Below are 17,179 nucleotides of genomic sequence, written 5' to 3'. Positions count from 1 at the left end.
TATTCTTGGTTGTAGATTCTTCCCTTTTATCACTTTAAATATTTCATGCATTGCCTTCTGGTCTGCAGAGTTTCTGCCAAGAAATCAGCTGATGATCGTATGGGGATTCCCTTGTATGTTTGTGCTTTTCCCTTGTTGCTTTTAATACTTTGTCTTTAACTTTTGTCAATTTGATTCCTATGTGTCTCGGCATGTTTTTCCTTGGGTTTATTCTATCAGGGACTCTTGGCTTCCTGGACTTGGGTGACTGTTATTCTTCCCATGTTAGGAAAGTTTCAGCTATTATCTCTTCAAATATTTTCTCAGGTCTTTTCTCTCTCTCTTCTCCTTCTGAGACCCCTATAATGCAAATGTTGGTGCATTTAATGTTGTCCCAGAGGCCTCTTAGACTGTCCTCATTTCTTTTCATTCTTTTATGTTTATTCTGTTCTGCAGCAGTGATTTCCACCATTCTGTCTTCCAGGTCACTTATCCATTCTTCTGCCTCAGTTATTCTGCTATTGATGCCTTCTAGTGTATTCTTCATTTCAGTTATTGTATTGTTCATCCCTGTTTGTTTGTTCTTTGTATCTTCTAGTTCTTTGTTAGACATTTCTTGCATCTTCTCAATCTGTGCCTTCATTCTTTTTCGAGATCTTAGATCATCTTTACTATCATAACTCTGAATCTGTTTCAGGTAGGTTGCCTATCTCCACTTCACTTAGCTGCCCTTCTGAGGTTTTATCTTGTTCCTTCCTCTGGGACATATTCCTCGGCTGTCTCATTTTGTCTAACTAACTTTCTGATTGCAGTTTCCATTCTGCAGGGTTGTATTTCTTCATGCTTCTGCTGTCTGCCCCCCAGTGGGTGGAGCTGGGTCTGTCCCTCCAGCAGGCAGGGCCATATCATGGGGTGTTTATTGGGCAGCTGTATGCTCAGGAAGACTTCAAGCAGCCTGTCTGATGAAGGGTAGGGCTGTGTTTCTGCCCTGTTGGTTGTTTGGCCTGAGGCATCCCAGCACTGGAGCCTACAGGCTGTTGGGTGGGGACAGGTCTTGGTGAGAAGGGGTGGCCTCTAGGAGGGCTCGTGCCAAGGAGTACTCCCCAGAACTACTGCCACCAGCGTCCTTGTCCCCACACTGTGCCAGAGCCACCCCCACCTCCACAGGAGACCCTCCAATACTAGCAGGTAGGTCTGGTCCTGTCTCTTATGAGGTCACCACTTTTTTCTCTGGGTCCTGGTGCTCACAAGACCCTGTGTGCACCCTCCAAGAGTAGAGTTTCTCTTTCCCCCAATCCTGTGGAATTCCTGAAATCTTACCCTGCTGGCCTTCAAAGCCACATTCTCTGGGGGCTCCTTCTCCCATTGCCAGACCCATAGGCTGGGGTGCCTTTCGTGGTGCTCAGAACTTTCACTCCTGTCAGAGAACTTCTGTGGTTTAATTATTTTCCAGTTTGTGAGTTGCCCACCCCCCAGGTATGGGATTGGATTTTGTCATGATTACACCCTTCCTACTGTCTTGCTGAGGCGTCTCCTTTGTCTTAGGATGTAGGGTATCCTTTCTGGTAGGTTCCAGCATTTTTTTGTCAACGGTTGTTCAGCAGTTAGTTGTGATTTGGGTGTTTCTGATACAAGAGGTGAGCTCATGTCTTTCTACTTCGCCATCTTGTCTCCACCCACACTGGATCCTTCCTTCTTTCTTTGGTTCCTTCCTTCCTCAGAAAAAATGACTCAATTTAAGCCTGAATCATAAAAAATATATAGTTTATTTCTTTAAAATTTTATAAAATATTTTTGAAGAGAAATAATCTGAATTAAAATGATGTTGTCAAATATGTGTTAATATATGTCTTAACCTCCAAAGAGTTCATGAGTTAAGGGTGTCAGTGCATGGAGTAAAGCATGATATAAGGTGACTATTTTTCTTGTCTTTATCTGTTGAATACATGCTTGTATTATACACCCATGACTAGTAAATGAGCTTTTACAACTTTTATTTGAATCAAACCTTACAAATGAAAGATGTTTAGCATAGGAAAGCCATACAGACCTCCTATAATTTTGCTTCAGAGCCCATAGCTTAAGAATGATTTGGTGGGGACTTCCCTGGTGGTCCAGTGGTTAAGACTTCACCTTCCAATGCAGGGGGTGTGGGTTCTATCCCTGGTCAGGGAGCTAAGGTCCCACATGCCTCAGGGCCTAAAAACCAAAATATAAAACAAATGCAATATTGTAACGAATTCAATAAAGACTTTAAAAATGGTCCACATCAAAATATATATATTAAAAAAATTTTTTTAATGATTTGGTGATTAAAATATTGCTACAGATCTTTAGAGCACATTGCACTTATATTTCACAAAAACTTTTTTTGCTTAAGAAAGATAAGGAAAATAAGGAAAGAGGACCATTGGATATTGTATTTTATATTAATAATTTTCCTCTCAGTTGCTGAACACTTGGTGGTGCTTTCAAGAACTCAGTGGGTCAGCTCTTTATAGACTCTAAACAGACTGGAAAATAATAACAAAGAGGATACATTTTAAAAATTCAGGTGCTCAAGCATGCTTCTGAAAAACTATTCACATTACCCTAGATTTACTAAACCTCTTTAAATACTATTGGGATTTGATGTTCTCACTCAGGGCATGACTATTATTAACAGTCTTGCTTTCCTGGCACACCAAATAGAGCAAGAAGTTTTCAGTAAGAAAGGTCCTAATGGAAAGCAGATTTTAACTAGGAAAGGGTTTGTGATTCACTGGAGAATAAACATTATTTGTAAATCCTCTGCTCAAGCTTCATTTAGTCCAACCTCTCTTTATTTGAAGTAGTTAAGTCCCTGTAATCAAAAAGTATAGACATGTGTGTGTGTGTAATAGTAGCATAGAGCTAGGGAAAAAATTTATCTATCTGGTCTAAAGTTCTTACTTTATAGACATTACCTCCTTTAATATGCTCATTTATAGAGGGTCAGATAAGACAAGTTATTTATCCAAGCTCTTGTATCTAGTGATAGAATCAAGAAAAATTCTGGCTTCATTAACCACCCACTGTTTTTCCTATCTGTAATATTAATTGAAAGAGCTTATAGAAAAACTGAGGGTTTCAGATTGGTTCAAGAAGCCTATTCTCAAAATTTTAACTTCGTTCAACCAAAACTCTAACAAAATTTTATTTAAATAGCAGTGCCTACTCCACCTGCCAAAAATTTTATTGTGATATGGCTCACTAGGATGATGTTTATAGTGGAAAGAATTAGAGAGAGAGAGTTAGTTAGAGAATCTGAGTTTGAATCTTGACTTCATCAATTCCCCCTCTCATAGCAAAGAGTCCTGGGGAAGGTGATGACTTTCAAGATCACACAGGTAAATTACTACTGGATAACAATAATACATACATACAATCTACCATCAGCAAAAGTTAAGCAAATACCTCTTTGATTCTCTACTTTTTTTAATCTAGATGATGGGGAAAAAAATCTGTCCAGTCTGCTTCCTGAGACTCTCTGAGAGCTAATTCGATTGCTGTAGTGATGTTATTACATTCTTTTATAAACTCTTATACTATGTTACTGTAAAAAGAACAAGTTCCTTTTGTGTGAAAATTTGACTTTACTGTTTTGGGAATCCAATATTTCATTTTACAACAGTCCATTGCTGATGAAATCAAAGTTATTGATTGACGTCTGTTTTAGACAATAATGGTCATCCAGAAAAAAATTCCCTTTTCCTTGAATTTATAATTTACCCTTAATCCTGATCAGCTTTCTCACACATAGACCTAAGAGAGTTCTTATGAAAAAGGAAGAGTGTTAGGAAGGGAAAAGGAACACTTATTGGGCTCTTAGTTTGTGTCACATGCTCCACTAATTATACAATTAAATTTCATTTGATTATCAAAAGTACTCCTCCTATGTTATCATGGGTTCATTGATAATGAAAATAAGAACTGAAAGCCTTATAAAGTTATAGCCTAATTTAGTAAGCAGCAGTTTTACCATTTGAACTCAGGTCTTTCTGATTTACCCCTTTTCAAGTTATCACTCTTAACTAAACATTTAACAACTGGTGAAGGCAAAGCCTATTTCATTTTCCTGGATGAATGATGGCATGGTGGAAGGAGGTGGAAGTAAAGAATGTATCACTTTTTAAAATGTAATTTGTCTATGAAGAAAACTTGATGTACATATAATACTACTTTATCACTTATCATCAATGAACAGTAGCTTGCATCATGCCTATTTGTCCTTCAGATGCTAAAATTAAACCATGGTAGGAGAATTTAATTATTAAAGACAGCTATCTTTAGATAGAAAAAGTAGAACCAAAATTTAAATGAATGATAGCCATAAGTGTAAAAGATCACCTAAAGAGAAAGAACTAGATTTACTCTATTTTTTGTTTGTAAATTAACAAATGGATGTTCACAGTATGTGCTTCTTAGATTTTTATGCTTATGTTATTATCTGGACTTGTCCCCTTTAAAATCATTGGTAAAACTTTAGAAATGTACCCCTTTATTCATTATCCTTTAATATTTGCTAGTGAGTGCCTACCATCTACACTATCCCAGGTGTTAGAGATATAGAAGTGACCAAAGCACAGCCTCTGCCATCAAGTGGCTTATATTTAGAGTACTTACAAATACTGGAATGTCTATTTTATAAAGAGAATAATAGTACTTTGACTTACAGTAATTTAAGATTCTCATATGATTAACCATGGTCAGAATTACTTTATGCATTTATTTACTAGATGACTGAGAATTTTGTTGCTTTCTTTGGGACATTGGATATGATGGGTTTCCCACAATCATTACTATTCATGGTAAAGCAAAGCTAAACAAATTTCGTGACTTAGGGCATTTCCTAGAACACTAAAGAAGGAGCCTTCTCTAATCATATTATAGCATTGTAATGGCTTTGGAAACTCACTCTCTGTGTTCAAATCCCAGCTCCACTGCTTATTAGCTATGGGACTTAGGGCAATTTAGTAGACCTCATGATTGTAGGTACTACATTGAAGTTAGCTATTATACTTATTCAATAGAAGTCGATAGAATTCAGTCCATTTTTTATTTCTAGAAACATTAAGCTTTGATTTGGATGCTCTTATTGAAATTAGTCTTTATTTTATTCTGAAAATTTTATCATCTTTCATGACTCAAATATAAGTTGTATAGTTACAAAAGAGAAGGGAAATGCTTTCAAATCAGCAATATGGTTTTAAAGATATGTGAAGTCTAAAGTTAATAAGACTTTAAAACAAATGATTCAGCTGAGTGATTAATGCTCATTTTGATCTGCTCTAACATGGAGATTTATTTACATATTTGTCAGCACCAGGGCATTACTGTGGGTTGCATTATTCATTTGTGTAATTAAGAACATTGGCAGTGGAGGAAGGAACTGCATTCAGGTCCTTTTTCTGCCACTTACTTGCTGTATGACCTCAGGAAGACACTTTAACCTCTGCCTCAATGTCCTCATATATTACAATGGAGATAATAAATCCTATTTTATAGGCTTCATATGAGAATTCCAGTACATGTTTTTTAAGTGTTTATTACAGAAGTTAATACAGTAACATCAGCAGAGAGTACTTCTGTTGTTATATTTGCTATTAAAGATATCTCCTTGGCAATATTAAAGGGGCATTTTTATTTTTTATTTTTTATTTTTTTATTTTATTTTATTTTATTTTATTTTTTTTTTTGCGGTATGCGGGCCTCTCACTGTTGTGGCCTCCCCCTTTGCGGAGCACAGGCTCCGGACGCGCAGGCTCAGCGGCCATGGCTCACGGGCCCAGCCGCTCCGCGGCATATGGGATCCTCCCAGACCGGGGCACGAACCCGTATCCCCTGCATCGGCAGGCGGACTCTCAACCACTTGCGCCACCAGGGAGGCCCTAAAGGGGCATTTTTAAAAAATCATAAACCACATACAAGTCTGCAAGGAATAAAGATGAAGGAAAGTACAAAGGATGAAGAGTAATGAAGGCTGGTTAGAAAATCGGAATGCAAGATGAAATTTGGTTTCGATACAGTAGTAGTCTACCATGAGCCCTCTCCTAGAAGGCCTCTTCCTCCTTAAAGCAAATGCTACTGAAATTAGACAAGGTCAATAGCATGGCTCCCTTTCAGACAGGTCAAAAGTAAGACTTGAGACATTTTGACAGTCTTCATGGTTCTACAAGTAAGCTAAATCAGCATGCAGCCTGTTGTGAAGGGTACCAAAAAGGCTTTCTACCCTACCAAGAAATGCCTTCCTTTGGGGTCACAAATGGGGTCATTTTCTCCAGAGAAAATAACCCTAACCCAACTGTAGCCTGAGCAGGTTTCCAGAAATAAGTTATACCCAACACATGCTATTACATGCACCATTGTAAAGTTAAGGGCAGTTTTATGCCACTGCATAGCAAAATGATACACTCTTCCTTTAAAAAAGTTACATAAAATTTTGTATGTGATATCTAAAACTGAAATCGCAAAATTATTCTTTCACCAAGGAAATCTCAGATAACAGCACTTCTTATTTTGCTGCTTCTTCCCCCATGTTAAGGAATCAACTGAGTTTCTCCTCATTTTAGTACCTCACCTATGTTGTTAGTAAATTTCATATCTACCATTTTAATTTGCTTTATTGTTTGTCATTCTTTTGCAAATATCATAAAAATCCCTTTATAATACTGACATGGAGTGTCAATACCAACATCACTCTCCTTTTCATGTCGAATCCTGTTCTGCCTCTAAAGATAGGTATATCCCAGTCTTAGTAATAATGATTCATTTATCACCAGAATGTAATTCATGGTAAATATCTTATTTTTCCCTTTTCCTTAAAAGTTAATCCTTACATAAACTACACACAATTTTATTTCTTTCCTATTCTAAAATATAAAAAATCTGGTTTAGCATATGCTCCATTGTACATTTGAGCAATTTATGTCTCCTTATGGCTAATATGAATTGCTTAACCCTGTTATTGTTTTTATTTTCCACTTTCAAAAGTATCCTGGCAAAGCCTATGTTTATGAATTGGTACAAAATGTTTCAGACTGAGGAAGGAAAGTCTCTAAACAAATGCCCAAAGTGCATTGGTTTCCTAACTCAATGACCCCCAAAGTGGTATTATATGAATTTTCAAGTCTGAAATGTAAAAAATAATTCTTATCAGTTTTGCCAGTTGCTCAGGGTTTTTGCTTATCCATTTTATTTTGGCATGTAGCATTGACATGTTCACTTTAACATATCCTGGGAAGTATTTATTTTTTATTAAGTATGTAATATTTGAACATTATTTAGCCTTGAATTTTCCTCCTCTTTTGTACTTTGAAATACATTTTCCTCATTTTAGAGAAGGTTTTCATAATGCCCCCCCATTATGTCTTAGAGCATTTTATATGTGATAGTATTTATAATATCATTGTATTCTAGAATGCAAGATTTTTAAAACCTTATCTGAATTATGCCTATTAACATAATTCTAGAAAAAGATGGGTTTGCATAACTGTGTAATTATTAATATGCCCATTGTTTCCAATTATGATGAGATTTGAACAATTGTCAATATAGTTTACAAAAGGCAAAGCCAAATTTGTTATTGAGACAGCTAAAGAAATGGAGAAAAAACAGTCTCCCACCTATGAAAGAATTATGTTTTCTTTCTATTTCATGAGATAGATATTTACTCAGAGTCATTGCACAAACAAACCCATGAAAAGCCACAGTCTCCGCTGAGCCACAGTATTTAGAGCATTGGGGATGGCATGAGTGAAAGGGGGACAACAGCAAAATGTTTCTCCATTTCTCCTGACACTGAATTGACCCTGCCCAAAATTTGAAAAATAAGTAAAGCTGGCTTTCCATACTGCCTTATCTTTCTGACCTTTGCTTTTTTCCTGATGTAATTCTGCTTCCCACCTAATGTTCCTGAGATGCCTTTTCTTTAAAGCAGTTTCAGCTTCTAATTTCCTAACCCCACTTTTCTCTTGCTCAGCACGCCTCAGTGCAGCTGGTATAGGGAAGCTACTAAGAAAAAAGGAACCAGCTCAAAGTATTCCCACCGGCCCTGCACACAATAGTGTTAACCCAAAAAGCAAATGACAGAGGGAATTTTACACAGTGTGAGGTCCTGAAATGATGAGCTCAGATGGTATGGGTGGAGATATTTGGGGACACAAACTTTCAGCCCATCGCAACCATCTATAGCAACCATTCTATTGGGACGACTCAGATCAAGAAAGTAGCGCTTAAATTTCAATTTTCAATTTGTATCATAACTAACTCTGGATGTAAACATGATTAGTAATGATGAAACAAATGCTGTGTTCTTTCTGTGCTGGTATCAACAGTTATGGAAGTGGCACAGTGAGGCCAAGCCAGCCCATGCCTCTGTCCTAGGACTGACGACAACGGTGGTCAGCATTAACTGAGCACTTACTTCCCCCTGAGCACTTTACGTGTAATTTCCCCTATTTCACAAACGAGCAAACTGAGCGGCAAACTAACTTTCTTAATGTAACATATCTTATAATTTTTTAGCCAGATGCAGACTCAAGTCTATATAGTGCTAAAACTCATACTCTTAAACAGACAAACTTCAGACTTATACCAAAACAATGTTTGAAGAATTTCTCTCTGCATGAGAGGGTGAACTCCTCGAGTGTGGTAGGCGAATCATCTTTGTGTCCCAGACTCTGTGCCAGAGTTCGTGCTCAGTGCTCGTTGAACCAAACTGATGACTTTTTTCCTCAGATCTGTCACAGTGGTGGTTTTATTGAAAATTTTCTTTTCTCTTATTTTTCCTCACCAAAGTGAGACTAATCCACATCCCCAAACACTCCATTACAATAAGGTTTTCTTTTCAAGAGTTGTATCTTTAGTCCTATACAAATTTGTCATTTATTTTGACCTGTTTTTAATTGTGATAAAATATACATAATATAAAATTAACTGTTTTAACCATTTTTAAGGGTACAGTTCAGTGGTATGAAGTTCTTTCACACTGTTGTACAACCATCAGCACCATGTACCTCCAGAACTTTTTCATCTTCCCAAACTGAAACTCCATATCCATCAAACAATAACTCCCCATCCCCTCTCTCCACAGCCCCTGGAAACCACCATTCTACTTTCTATCTCTATCAGTTTGACTACTGTAGGTATCTCATATAAGTGGAATCATGCAGTTATTTGTCCTTCTGTGTCTGACATATTTCACTTAGCAAGGTCCATCCATGTTATAGCGTACGTTAGCATTTTTATCCTTCTTAAGCCTGAATAATATTTCATTGTATGTATATGCTACATATTGTTTATCCATTTATCCTATAATTTATTGAATAATGTAGCTGTCCAATGTGGAATTTTTTGCCATTTCCTAACTTAAGATGCAAATATAGAAATGCAGTGAGTTGGTGACTTCTAGGACAGCTATCCTTTTATGGCATAACCTCTAAAATTAATCACAGAACGCTAGTTGAGTACAGGCAATCAGCAAAAGAAATAGATGAGTTTAAGATAATTAGGGTGTCAGAATCATAAATATGCCATGTTTTAACTGCTCCAACTAGAATTAGCCAGTCTTCATATGATTATCTGATGTTTTTACACATCAACTTTTCTTTAGAAGATTTGAGAAGCCAGCGGTATTTTTAAATTGCCATTTCTCTAAAAATAAATAGAGGATTGTTGATTCAAAATAGGAATGCAAATTTATAACCTTCAACTTTTTTAATACTACCATTTAACTTCTAATCTCTGTATTATGAAATATTGTTCAAGAATTACTGGATGAATCTTAAATCAATAAGAAAGAAATTATCTATTCATCCCTTCATGTTTTCAACAAGTGTTTCTTATGTGCTTACTATTTTTACAGCTAGCATTTACTGAATACAAGATACACACACATATGTTTATATCTGTATATATCTTCTAATAGACAAGCTTTATCACCATTTTTACAGATGAGGAAGCTGAGGATCAGAAAGGTAAAGTGATTTTCACAGCTAGTAAGTGGCAGAGTTGGAATTCTAGATGGATGGCTCTTGCTCTCTGCCACCTCACACTGTCCCCCCTCTACATGCCATGCATGGTGTTGTATGCAGGGCAAGACACCATCTCCACCTTGGAGTAATTCACATTATAGTGGAATTGGTGAACATTCTAAAATGCATCATAATAGTATGATAAGAAATACTTGGAATCCAGTTGGACATGGCTTAACATCGCCTGAAAAACTTTACAGAATAAAGGGCAGTCCATCTTGACCTTGCATGACTTGCTTCCATGCTGGTTTTCCACTTTGATTGCTAAAGAATTTACTTAAGCGCATGGTATGGTTGGTTAGGGTTGAGGCTGTAATGAGATCATGAAGGTCAAGTTCAAGTGTTTGTTTGTTTGAAGTTAATCTCTAGCCAGTGGAAAAGCATTTTTTTAATGCTGTTATTTTTTCTGCTTAATCTCTCATTCTGTAGAAGCCTTAGTAATGGTAACAATTTTTTAAAAAGATAAGTTTCAGAAAAATAATTTTTGTCAGCTTGTTAATGTTCTTGCATTATAGAAATGAGGCAAGATTTAAGTGTATGACCTTGGCTTTTGTTCAGAACCATCCCTTCTCTCGGGTGATCCTCAACAGTATAATCCATAATAACCTTTTGTTGCTATTTTCTGACCTGTTGGGCGAGGCACTCAAGCCTGCTTCCCAAGGTCTGTGTTGCTTTAAGTTACCGCAGTGAGGAAATTTCACAGTGCTGTCATGCTGTTGGTTAATACAGTTTTGTGTTTTGCTTGGAAAAGACAATTCTGATAGTGTCCTACTGATTCACATGTTTTCTGACAGTAGCTGCCTACCAGGTTTGCCTTCATTGACTTTTCAATGTTCTGTTACAAATAACTTGCATGTACAATTTGATATTGAAGGGCATAGAAGGTTCCCCACTGTGCATGAAGTTGGAGCAGCCCTGAGTCACGGGGTGGTGAGTGCTTATCATCATTCTGAAATCACCCACTTGTCCTAGGCTGTTGCCATTACAGAGTTGCGTTTTCTCTGTCATTCTTTTTTCTTCTCCCTGTTTTATTCTTTCAGACATTCCAATGCACCTCTAATTCTTTAAACTTCATTCTTAGAAATCCCCCATGATGAGTGAAACTTGAGATATAAAGTCATAGGTGTTTTCTTATTTTGGGGGACACCTGGAATCCACAGTATATTGAATTACAAGTACGTATTTTGTTAGTAATTTTAAAAGAAACCTTTTTTTCGATTCTTCTGAAATTGTGGATAGTTAGAAATGTCTGTTATAATCATTTAATAAATGCCTACCACTTGCCAAGCTCTGTGCATAGCAATTTTCACATGTTATCTATAATTTTGACAACTCTACAAGGTAGGTTATCATTGCCCCATTTACAGATGAGGAAACTAAGACTCTGAGAGATCAAGTCACTTGCCCAAGATAAGAATAATCACTACTCTCTCTCTAATCATGCTTGACTTTTAGTATCTAATATGATAGTAAGTAATAGTGTTTGGATTTGTAGAGCACTTCACAGTTTTCACAACAGTGCACACACGGTACCTCTTTTAACCTCACAAAACTGGTATCTATACTTTCTATTTCATCTTATTCTCTGTAAGACCATTTTGAGGCTCCAGATTCCGAAATGGATTATGAATTTCCTTGGGCTGAAATATCACCCTTTATTAAGTTAGCATCATTTGAAATAATAGCTTCATTGCTACCACTACTAGTTTATGTTTGTATTTTATCAGCAGAGAAGGCAGTTGGAGAACTTGCCTGTTGATACCCTTGAAGAATTCGGGGGATTATGCTTACCCAGACAATAGCTGCCTGAAGCATAATAGTGTTTTTGAGACCATAATTCTCTGCCCAAGAAATCTGTGTAAAAATTATATACATAGCTGCTATTTTTTACTGTCTCCTACCAAGATCGCAGCCCACAGCATCCTTGCCATTTAAAGACGTTCCAGTCTATGCAGACTGTTCCCATATCTTCATATACACCAAAGCATCCTATTCATTCATATACATGAATAGACATGGGGAAGAGGGGGAGGAAATAGACAAATGCACAGAGAGAGAAAGGCCACCTTACAGTATTACATAAGGATAAGGTTACAGGAAAATCGACACTAAGTACATTTCTGTCTCATCACTAGTAATTCCAAAACTCAATGATGTTAGATCCTCTGACATAACTTAAAGTGGAAAATACCAATTGGGTAATGGGAACAACAAATAAAAAAGTTTAAATAGAAGAAAAAATAAAAAGCAATTAAAGCCACCTATTATCTCCTGTCCCCCATGGACCACAAAACCACTCTACTCATCATTTCAGAAAGTTCCCTATTCTTTCAAACACCAGAGCTTTGGCTTGAGAGTTTGTGCCCACTTTTCCTAACCTAGCCTCCTCCTACGCTGAGTTTCTCCCTCTCATCTATATTCCCAGAGCATCTACCACAGCACCGCTCGGATCTGCTGGGTGGAAACAGAGTCAGCCCTCAGTAGGGTAACCTTGCCACCTCCTTACCCCTATCATTCCAGAGAGCAGTCCAGCACTTTGAGCAGAATGCCCAGCACACAACAGAGGATTCTACACCAGACCCTGTGCTAGTTCTGAGGGTTATCCTCAAGGAATATTAGAAGAAAGGGAATGAAGAAGGTAGGGAAAGAGAGGAATGAGAGAGAGGAAAAAGAGACAGAGGGAGGGAAGGCAGAAGACTTAAAAAAAATGTAATGATTTAATCTATCATGTAGTTTTTCATATAAAAATTTTTTCAGCAAAGACATTTATTTGAAAAACTAAATATTTCAGTCATTCAGAACTCACAATGGGGATGAGGGAAATGAGTTTTATGTAGGACTAGAAGTCAGATCTTAGATTTGTTTTCCCACTAATTTGGAAGTTTATTTTTCTTATTACTATTTCCACTTTTATTATAAGACAAGGTCTTTGTTCACTCCTTAGCTAACAAATTTTAGACACAGACTATTTTATATGTTTTTATAATGTAACAATAAGAAGGCAAAAGAATTTTATCTCCCAATCTACAAATTACTGCATTAAAATAATGCAAAATCCACCATATACATGTGTGAGGGTGAGTGTGTTTTCTTTTTCGGTCTCTGTGAGACTGATTATGCTAATTGATACCAGTGCTCCTAATAGGAACTAACTACTCCCCAAGGAAACACCATTTACTATTCATTCTCCTGCTCAGGCGCTCTGTAGCTTTACTTTCTCCTTTTTTAAAATTTCTCAGCCCTGCCTTCATGAATCCTAAGAAAACTCCTGATTTTTCTATCACTTCTAGGCCTTGAGGGGTTGCATGCTACCATTCTACTGCTCTTCATACATTCCAACAACTAGAAACTCATGGATAGCGTGTTGATCATAAGACACATTGCTCTGCTTAATGATTGAGACTTGATTCCAATTCTTGCTATACGTGTGGGCAGACAATGTATTAAATAAAAAGCCGATGTTTTATTTTTCTTCCTATCTCTCTGCTACTCAAAAACAAATATCCCAGGAACAATAGTTAGCAGTCACGGAAGGCAAGAAGATTAAACAGAAAAATAAACAATCTTGAGAAAAAGAAAATCAAGGATGATTTTTGAATAGTACCTTGAAATGTATTATAATCACTTCCTAATATCTAAGTCAGATCTGACCAGCACATACCCCAGTATCTATTGAAATCTATAGGTCAGTCAAATATTACATGATGAAAAAGGAATATTTATTAGTCTTTGTGCATTTATAGGCGTAGAAGATGCTGTGTGAACTGGTTTGAATTTTTCGTCTGTTCATTATCTTATGGTTTCAATTAGTAATCAGCAGAAAATTGAAAAAGATGGGAAAAAAGAGGGGAGAAGGGAAGAGGAAAAAGATCAAGGGTTGCAAAAATTACAAAAGGACAAAGTAGTTATTCACAAGCTAGAAAAAGAGATATTTCACAAAATCAAGTTGGATTATGGCTTGGAGGGAAAAGACCACACATATGCACAGCCATGTACACGTACACGTCACCCACACATGTGATATACCGACCACACACAAAGATGTACACACATGCACAGACTCCGCCTCAGATGTATCATCCACACACACACAAGCACAGACTACACACTTGCTCATTTGCTCACAAACACACACAGACACAACAAAGTTATGCTCCCATATCTCATAGTGGCTTTCCTTGGTCCTCAGTGCTCTGGGGGCAGGGATGGGGAGGGTGGGGCTCACAGTTGCCTAGGACTGGCCATTTGACCAGATCTGTAAAGCTCCACTATCTTTGCTATGCTGCACCTTTATATACTGTACAGTATCATTCCAGAAAAATCTTAAATTTATAGTCTATATGCTTCAGATATCTTTTGGTTCCTAAAGCAAATTCAGTGACCATCTAGCATGAGAAAGCAGAGTCAGTGCCAAGGAGTTATGAGCAATATTGCATTCCCTTGCATTAAATATTGTGGATTGTACTTATCTAATGCTGAATTCATACAATGGGAATAATAACACTGGCCTAATGAGGAATAAGTGAAATAACATTTGTAACACACCTAATACAATGCCTGGTGCATAAAAGATGCTCCAAAAAAAAGAAACAATGGAGAAGGGCGAGGATTAATTTTACCTTTTTTATAAAGATTTCTGGCTGCTCTTAGTTTGGTTGATTTCCCTCATATAATCTACTAGCTTAGACCTTAAATAAACAATTGCATTTTCCAATCTGATCACCTTTTAGTGTCCTAAGAAATATTAATAAGGACTACTTAGTCCACATTAATCTGTCTCTGAAATCTGAATAAAACTTTCAAAGGTAGTTCAGAAATACACAGGAAGTAAGTGTTACTTACATATTTCCTCAAGGCAGTCAGTTGAGTATGATTTTAGATCATATATCCATGCACTGGAGAAATCCTTCTGCTGTGACAAGCTAGTTAAATTGTGAGATTCACCGCAGTTTATAAAAATCAACATGCTTTTTTAAAAGAAAGCATTTTTTAAAAATTCTTTGAAATGTTAAAAAGAGGATAATGTTATAGATGTTGGTTAAAGGTGGTTGTATGGAATTAGAATCATATAGCTCATGACTATTTGTTCAGATGTTCCTCCTACAAAAATAGAGTTCTTATGTGTACTGAATTCTCATACTTGACTTTAAATTCTGCTTCCTGTATTAAGTGGAAAAATAGAGTCATGGAACTGTGGAATTAGAATTTGGAAATATGCATTTCAATGCCATTTAAATATTAAACGTATTAGGAAACTATATTGATACACAGGCATTTTTAAGAGTCAGTTCTAAGTCATTTTTTTTTGTTTTAACCTTTAAGCTTCTTTACTTGGAAAAAATTTCTTATAATTTTAAGATCATATAAAAACCATAGTGTTCTGAACGGCTTTATGTGAACTTTGAAGCAAATAACTAACAAGGTATGAACCCAAGCAAGGCCCCAGATGATTCTCTCTAGCAGTTAGTTTGTAAGGAGACCTTGTAATATAGACTTGTTGGGGTTTCCAGGTAAAACATCAAATACCAGCTGTACTTTCATGCTCAGAGGTGTAGAAAGGCAGAGAGGAGAAGTAAGGATGGATGTGGGCACCAGGTCCTGGGCTTTAAAGGTTCACGTAAACCTCCCCAATTCTTTATGCTAGCCTACATCTTCCTCTAGGATCAAACTGCCCTGGGCTACACACTGAGACTCGGAGAATATATTCGTTCATGACCACACATACCAAGTACAAACTGATGTAGAATATGTTACGTACCTGCCTATTTCAGGGTTGAGTGTCATCATGTGGCATTATTGCCTTTACACTTTTATTTCCACCACGACACACCCATGAGGCAAGTCTGAAAGAGGAAGGCAAGATTTCACGTCATTCTTAGAGCCCCTGCCAGGCTTTGGATTTCATTCTTATTAATTTGGGTTGTAGTTGCAAAAAGCCAAACCAGAAATGACCTTTGATTATTTTATGAAACCTAAACACACTTGTCAAACCCAGCCATGCAGAACGGCGCAAATTAAGTCAACTTTCACTCTGGTTTTTGTGCCAAACGGGATGAAGCCTCTGGTGGTCTGGACAGCTCTATTTCCTGCTTTCAATTTCAGAGTCCAATTAGTAAATCAAACTTTTAAAAGCTGTCTAAAATAATTAATTAGGTCATAATTACTCAGAAGCATATTTTATAGGGTACTCTAATCTACTATCTGGTCTAGATGCTTGAAAATGGTATCAATTTCATTATTAAAGAATTAATTAGAATTGGGCATAAACCTTTGGTGATGGAGGGTGAAAAAAAACATACTCTAGGGATAAATTGTTCACGTATGTGAAGTAGATAAATTCTTCCAGAGCTCAAGAGTGCTAGTTGTGCTCTGGAATTATTTTCTGGTTTTAATAATATTCCGTTTTAAAAACCTTACAAACATCACCCAACAAATAAATGCCTCATAGGAGAAAAGGGCCCTCTGTCTGAATGTGTTCATTGCACATGGACAAGTTATTGTCCTCCTCTATCCAAAGCATTTCTGAGCATCATTACATTGGTACAATAATGACAAGGAGAATGCATGTGTCGTATCAACCTCTGTACTAAGGAGTTTTACCCACATTGTCCCATTTGTTCTAAAAATATAATGTTATAAGGAATGTGTCATTTTTACAGATTGAGGAGGAGAGGTCCAGGGAGACTGAATGATTTTCAGAGTTAATAAGGGCAAGATCTAGGAATTGAATTTAGACCTATGTAATTCCAAATCTCACCCTTTTTTTTCTTTTTTTAAACTATTTCAGGTTTGTTACATTGGGGACCCTAGTAACAAGTTTTCTTGAGGGTCCATGAGACTTTTTTTAAAAAATTCTGTCATTTCAATAATAATTTAAAAGTATATAAATATATATATATATATATATATATATATATATATAACCACTTATGAATACAAAACGGCTACTTGGCAGTGATCAATCAAACAAGAAAAATATTTTGATACAATATAATTTCAGTTGTTAAGTCATGATTTCTCAAACAGGGTCTTCAAGCCCCACTGAGGGATCCTCAAAGATTTTTTTTTTCCTGAAAGACACCTGTGCATGACTTGTGCTTATAAAACCATGTCCTGCACTACCATACAATATTTTGTATGGACTCCTG

General features: G+C 36.6%; 1 protein-coding gene across 3 annotated transcripts in view; it reads left to right on the top strand.

The window, feature by feature from the left end:
* The window catches only part of SYT1 (synaptotagmin 1), a 566,654-nt gene that overhangs the window by 201,563 nt on the left and 347,912 nt on the right, over nt 1–17,179 (top strand). The gene's annotated exons all lie outside the window — the stretch shown is intronic.

Source organism: Mesoplodon densirostris, chromosome 11 (genome assembly GCF_025265405.1).
Source record: "Mesoplodon densirostris isolate mMesDen1 chromosome 11, mMesDen1 primary haplotype, whole genome shotgun sequence".
In the NCBI taxonomy this organism is placed as follows: Eukaryota; Metazoa; Chordata; class Mammalia; order Artiodactyla; family Ziphiidae; genus Mesoplodon; species Mesoplodon densirostris.
The sequence above is the reverse complement of the archived record's forward strand: the minus strand, read 5'-3'. Positions and strand labels throughout refer to the sequence as shown.